Source organism: Danio rerio, chromosome 4 (assembly GCF_052040795.2).
Source record: "Danio rerio strain M-AB ecotype USA chromosome 4, GRCz13ab, whole genome shotgun sequence".
NCBI lineage: Eukaryota > Metazoa > Chordata > Actinopteri > Cypriniformes > Danionidae > Danio > Danio rerio.
In genome coordinates this window covers 62778445-62785000 of record NC_141024.2, presented here as the reverse complement: position 1 = coordinate 62785000, position 6556 = coordinate 62778445, and the positions used below count along the sequence as shown (strand labels likewise).

General features: G+C 33.2%; 3 long non-coding RNA genes across 3 annotated transcripts in view; 2 read left to right on the top strand and 1 right to left on the bottom strand.

Annotated features, from left to right (window-relative positions):
• LOC147845151 (uncharacterized) overlaps positions 1-639 on the top strand; it is a 7259-nt gene extending 6620 nt beyond the window's left edge. Inside the window, exon 13 of the long non-coding RNA XR_015942868.1 lies at positions 1-639. This exon is cut by the window's left edge and continues 534 nt beyond it. This is a non-coding gene — a long non-coding RNA (uncharacterized LOC147845151).
• LOC147845150 (uncharacterized) overlaps positions 1-3320 on the top strand; it is a 180450-nt gene extending 177130 nt beyond the window's left edge. The window contains exon 3 of the long non-coding RNA XR_015484553.1: positions 2237-3320. This is a non-coding gene — a long non-coding RNA (uncharacterized LOC147845150). The remainder of the gene's footprint in view (positions 1-2236) is intronic.
• LOC148682305 (uncharacterized) overlaps positions 1-6556 on the bottom strand; it is a 152546-nt gene that overhangs the window by 11687 nt on the left and 134303 nt on the right. The gene's annotated exons all lie outside the window — the stretch shown is intronic.

Here is a 6556-nt window from a genome sequence, read left to right as displayed (position 1 = left end):
GAGATTTACCCAGAATCCTCTGCAGGAGCAGTCAGCAGCAGTGTGTGTGTATAAGAGTGTGTGTGTATAAGAGTGTGTGTGTGTGTGTGTGTGTGTGTGTGTGTGTGTGTGTGTGTGTGTGTGTGTGACTACTATTACTAACAGCAATGTTAGGTGGGCAAAATAAAAACTGAAAAGGATACTTTTTTAAACTAGTATGGGTCTATTAATCTCATTGTCACCCTTTAAAAGGTTTAAAAACCAACATTTATAAATTTATATATTAATGAATGAAGAATTTTTTGCAAAGCATAAACGGTTATTAACTACTTAATGCTGTGTACAATTTTCTTTAGTCACATTAAATTTAACTTGTTTATTGCCAAAAGGGTTTACATGGATATTGACATGAGACATGAATATATGCAATTATATGAATTATAGAAAACATGCTCAGTGTTTTCAATATGACTTTTACAAAATTGACAAGATCTCCTTATTATCCTTATTATCATCTTTTAATCTCAGCAATTCTTTTGATGGAAACACATCATTAATCATTTAAACTGAAGTTCTTTACATTTGGGGAGAATTGAATAAGAAATGTAAATTGTTGTCTTATTTTTCTAATTCCTGTGAATTAAAATCTTTAAAAATAAATGAGGTCTGAGCTGATTATGAAGCCTTTGAATAGGAATATTGCTTTAAAACTTATTATTACATTTTGGATCTCTAAAAATAAAGATGGAAGAGAGAACATTACAGAATAGTGTGAAAGAAAACCTCTGATAAATACTGTGATGTTTTTAGGGATTAATATTATTAATAGTGACAAGCAAAACCCTGTTTAAAGAAGGGGTTGAATAATTTTAATATAGTAAAAAGATTGTCATTTCGCGTGGAAAAAAAGTCAAATGCGATTATAATCTATTTTAACATATATCCATTTAATTTTGATGAGACGACGAGGAATCTGGAACAGCACCAAAGCCACTTCCTCCACCTGCTCCATCAATAGAATATCCACCTGTTATCTCAGATGCCACTGAACTTTTACTATAGTTCACCCTATATTTGGCCACAACCAGCACCAGCAGTACCACCAGCTCCATCGGAAACATGTACAGAGATGCTGAAGCACTGGGAGCCACTGGACTATGTACCACATGTCCCCTCAAACTACTTAACACAGTGATCTTTTTTTTTTTTAGCTCTGCACAGTTGCCAGACATTCAGAATCGCTCCCCAGCAAACATCAGAAACAGGTTGGTTCAACAAAGGTTTCCACCCATGTAAAAAAAAATGTTGAACATCAAATAGTTGTAAATACTATAATATACAGACCCAGTAAAAAAGTTTGGAATATTTTATAATAAGCTTATTCTGCTCACTAAAACGTTATTGCATTTTTAAATCACTGTTCTTTTATTAAATGTTCTTTAAAATATAATTTATTCACGTTTAAGCCTGAATTGTACGCATGATTAGTCTTCACTGTCATGATGATGGAGGATCAGGAGTGCTAGTTAGAAAAACAAAGACTCAAATGATCAATTTAATTATTGAAGCATAAAAATGTCATAATTTTCTTGTCAGCTTAGTCCCTTTATTAATACAGGGTCGCCACAGTGGAATGAACCGCAAACTTATCCAGCAAGTTTTTACGCAGTGGATGCCCTTCCAGCTGCAACCCATCTCTGGGAAACATCTACACACACTCATACGCTATGGACAATTTAGCCTATCCAATTCACCTGTACCGCATGTCTTTGAACTGTGGGGGAAACCGGAGCACCCGGAGGAAACCCACGCGAATGCAGGGAGAACATGCAAACTCCACAAACCTTCTTGCTGTGAAGCGACAGCACAACCTACTGCGCCACTGCTTCACCCAGCATAAAAATGTACATAAATAAATCACAATTTAAATGGACAAATAAATAGATATGTTTGAATTGTGTTTTTAAATGTCATTTAATTAAGCAATAAAATTATGCATTACAAAAACATTTTAAATGTATAAATAAATAGACACTTTTATTACTGTATTATTATTTAATTCATGTTTTAAAGGCTGATTAACCAAACAGTAAAAATTTTTATTAATAAATCACAAAACACATTTTAAACAGTTTTTTAAATAAGCATTTGGCAAATGCTTTTCTCCCTATTTGCTGCTTGGTTTTCTTTTTGTTTTGCCACATGCTTTTCTCAAATTGAAAATAAATTGTGTTAAAAATGGCTCTGCTGTAATGAGCTATTGTCCTTCCTCCAAGGCCAGATTGGTTCAAACTCGCTATCTTTCAACCAATAAGCATAGGTTTCGCTTTGTGACCAACAATGAGCCTTTTGAACAACACGGAATGAGAGATTGGCTGTACATTTACGCACGGCTAAATAAAACGCAAAAAAAAAAGTTTTGCATGAAATAATTCTCATACTAAGTACTTTTGCATGCACAACAGCACAGAAACATGACAAAACAGTGACACAGCAAAGACGAAGTGCTGCTCTTGCTGTTTTCAAAAGACGCAAATGAAGGTGCGGCTGTTTGTCTGCATTGAAGATAACCATATCCATATCCACAGACAACCATATCCATGCTGGCACATAAAACCTAAGGATGTTCCATATTGAATCTAGTTTAGTTATGTAACTATTTATAGGATAGTAAACATTTATATCTATTTTTTTACTGAGGATTTGCACCATGTTTATTTGGACTTTGACGCATTATTTATTATTTTCTTATTTTTTTATTTGTTTATTGTAAGTGGTGTTGTTTATGGTAAGTGAAAATATATTATTTGGAAAAAGTCAAATTTGCTTCACTGTTCTGTTATTTTGTAACATTTTTTTTTCTGTTTAGTTCATTCCCAGAACTTTTGGGCAAATACATTGTCAGTAAATAAATGCATTTTTCCCCCATTGAAAAACGCCTTGGAATAACATTGAAATAAATTGCTATAACTTGCTCAGGGAATGGTGGATGTAGACAAAATTTATTTTGGAAGTATAAAACATCATAGCATGTATTTCTAAAGAAAGAAAAACAAATTTCATAGGGTCTTTTTTGTAATAACTAGAAAATGCCACTTTTTAAAAAAATTGTTTCTGGAAAATTCTGGAATATTTTCTGTCTGTTCATATGTTTTTGGACCAAAAAATATTTTAGACTGGACCTTTAAATGATACAGATTGAAACTTCAGGTTCTCCTGTTTAAAATAATGTATGACACTTGAGGCTGACTGCTAAAATAAAAATAAAACCTCTTTAAAAAATAATAATAATATAGGCCCATTAGGTGCCCACAAAATACCTCTAGGTCTTTAAGGGTTAATTCTTAAAAATAGGGAGGTGCTCCCTTTAGCTGTTGTCAAAATTTATGTGTTTTCTAAAAGCTTCTGGATTCACCTTTGTTACGATAACCAGCGATCTTTCTTTGGAGATCGCTGGTTTCCTCTATCATCATGAACTTCACTTCCACCTTCCCCAGGACTACATTTTCATACATGCACTTCTTCCAAACACGCACGCCTGGTCATTCATTTTCCTGATTACATCACCAGCTGAAACTTGTCACAGACTGATATTTCACACAGTATTTAAGCAGCACACACACTCATTCACTTTGCCGAGTCTTGTTTAGTGACATTTCTACGCGTTTCTCCCTGTCTTGTTTCTCCGTGTCTGTATCTAGCATTGTATCCTATTTATCCTGTGTAGCCGCCTGCCTTTCGACCTTTTGCCTGTTTACTGACTTCGACTCTGGATTTGCCCGCATATGCCTGTTCATACCTGTTTTGACTATTGCTTGCCTGACCATCGATTAAACCTGCATTTGGATCTTACCTTCAGTTGTTTGTATCACTCCCAGTCACAACAACCTTAAACCTAAGAAAATGTGAAATTTTAACTATTCAGAATTGTACTTTAAGAGAATTGTATGGTATTCCAGTAAAAGAGAAAGTTAAATAATTGGGAGTTACCATCAACAAAAATTCTGTTAATAAAGAATGTGCAGATGTTAATATTAAAATGAAAGGGATGAAAAAAATCCTTAAATCAGTGACTTTCCATATTGGGTGAAATTCTTTTGACTAAGACTGAGGGATTATCTAAAATGATATATTTAACTTATCCTTTATATACTCCTCTCAGAATAGTTTAATCTATAAATTCAATATTATTTCAATTTATTTGGAAAAATAAATCACATTATTTACGAAAGAATCATGTGGTCAAAGAGTATGAATATGGAGGTTTGAAAGCAATCGATTTTGAATGTCTTCATAGCACTTTTAAAATTAAATGGTTGAAAGAATGTTCAGCTAAGCCTTATTCAATATTGTATCATATCCCAAATAATTTGGTTAAAAAAAATGGTGGCCTTGTATTTGTATTAAGATATGATTATGATTGTTCAAAACTTAGTTTGAAGCTGTCTAATTTTCATGAGCAAGCACTACTTTTTTGCAAAATTATATTTACCCATAATTTTCCCCTCATAAATCCACTCTTTGGAATTAAAGAGCTGTTAATATTAACAGATAATCATTGTTTAAAAGTGACTGGTACAATAAAGGCATTATATTTATTATTGATTTGTTAGTCAAAAATGGACAGCTACTATCTTATAATGAATTTTTAAATAAATATAGAGTTAAAATCACAGATAAAGGTTATACTGAAATTTGCGAGGCTATACCTATTGCTTTGTTTAGGCTAGACAGACTCAGACTCAGCTTTATTATCCCGTTAGGGAAACTAAAATTGCAACAAGGTACCACAACACAGGCGAAGTTCCATGTACACACCAAAAAACATTACCACACAACATCCATACATCAGTATATAGAAACATCCACCTCCCCCCTGGACTCATTTAATGACCTAATGGCCACCATTATAAAAGAATTTCTGGTTCTATTTGTCCTGCAAATAGGAACCCTAAAACGACGTCCTGATGGCAACAGCTGAAATACAGAGTACAGTGGGTGATCCGGTGTGCATAGAATACCCTGAGCTCTCCTTAGAACATAGCTTTGGTAGTTTACCATTAGACCAGTCTGATTAAAACCAATGATCTTGCCTGCCACCTTCACCAGGCTGCTCAACCTGTTCTTGCTTGACACACTCAGATTGCCGTACCAAGCTACAATGCTAAAAGATAAAACAGATTCGATAAATTGTTTATAAAACAGCGTCATCATAGAGGTACAGACCTAAAATGATCTAAGTTTCCTCAGAAAAAACAGTCTTTGTTGGACTTTTTTATATACAGCCTGGGTGTTAGGATGAAATGTCAACATATTATCAATAACAACCCCTGGATATTTATGCGTGTCAACAATTTCAATGTCCAAGCCTTTAATATTAGTTATGTTCGGGGTTGGAGAAGCCTTCCTGTAGTCTATCACCATATCTTTTGTTTTACTTGCATTCAACTGGAGAGAAAATCCATCACACCAGGAAGTAAACTCCTGTACAGCAGGACCATGCCTCAAATCCTGATCAAAATAATTACTTTAAATTAAAGTAATTATTTTAATCCCCCATGTACACTTGTAAATTTTCTTCCGTCTTTAAAAATATAAAATGTTGATATTTTCGATAGTAAATATAACAACAAGCTTATTTACAACACGCCTTATAATGGGTGATTATAAGTGTTATCATCAAGGAGTTGTTAAACCCTTAGTAGAGGACAAAGCTTTTACCTTTTATCTTAAATATCCTGTAGCACCTAAGGTTAAGGAAACTCATAACATAATTTTATTCAGGATATATCATGTGAACGAGTTTATTCAAAAAAGATTTAACTTTGATGTTGACAAGTGTAGATCTGCTCCAGAAACACTCGATCACTTTTTTTCTTCTTGTGATCACTTATTTATTTATTTTTATTTTAAATACTGGTTTGACATCCATTCTTGGCTTTAATTAAAGATGATTTCAGTCCCCCCTATTGTTCTAGAAGATATTTTATTTTACAAAGCTGATTTACATTGTTCTTTCTCTGATGTTGTGAACTTTATTTTACTAATGGGTAAATGTCATATTCATTGCTGTAAGTGGAAAAAGTGCAGACTGTCTTTTAGATGTTTTCTTTCTGAGGTAGAGAAAGTGTCTCAAAGCTTCAAATACTTCAAAAATCAAAGTGAAGTAACCGAAGCTCTCTTTACTTAATTTTTAAAACATTTATTGTCATAATGTTTTGTTTGTCCTTTGATGTAGATCTTTTGTATTGCTCCTTGCTGCAGTTGTAACAATTTTAAATAATTTTATTAATTTTAATTGTAAATGTGCCTTGCGATGTTGATTGTTCCCTGTTTTGTGATGTAAAATTTTTTGCAACATTAAAAACGAAAAAAAAAAAACACTTAGACTTGGATTAAACAAGTTTTTCAAAATTGTGTGAAATGTTTGGATTAAAAGTTTTGATCAACTTCAAATACTGAATGTCTGTGTATTTGAGAGAGAGAGAGAGAGAGAGAGAGAGAGAGAGAGAGAGAGAGAAAGAGAGAGCAGATATGTTATGTGAGATGTGAAAAGGAGTGTGAAATTTATCATGTT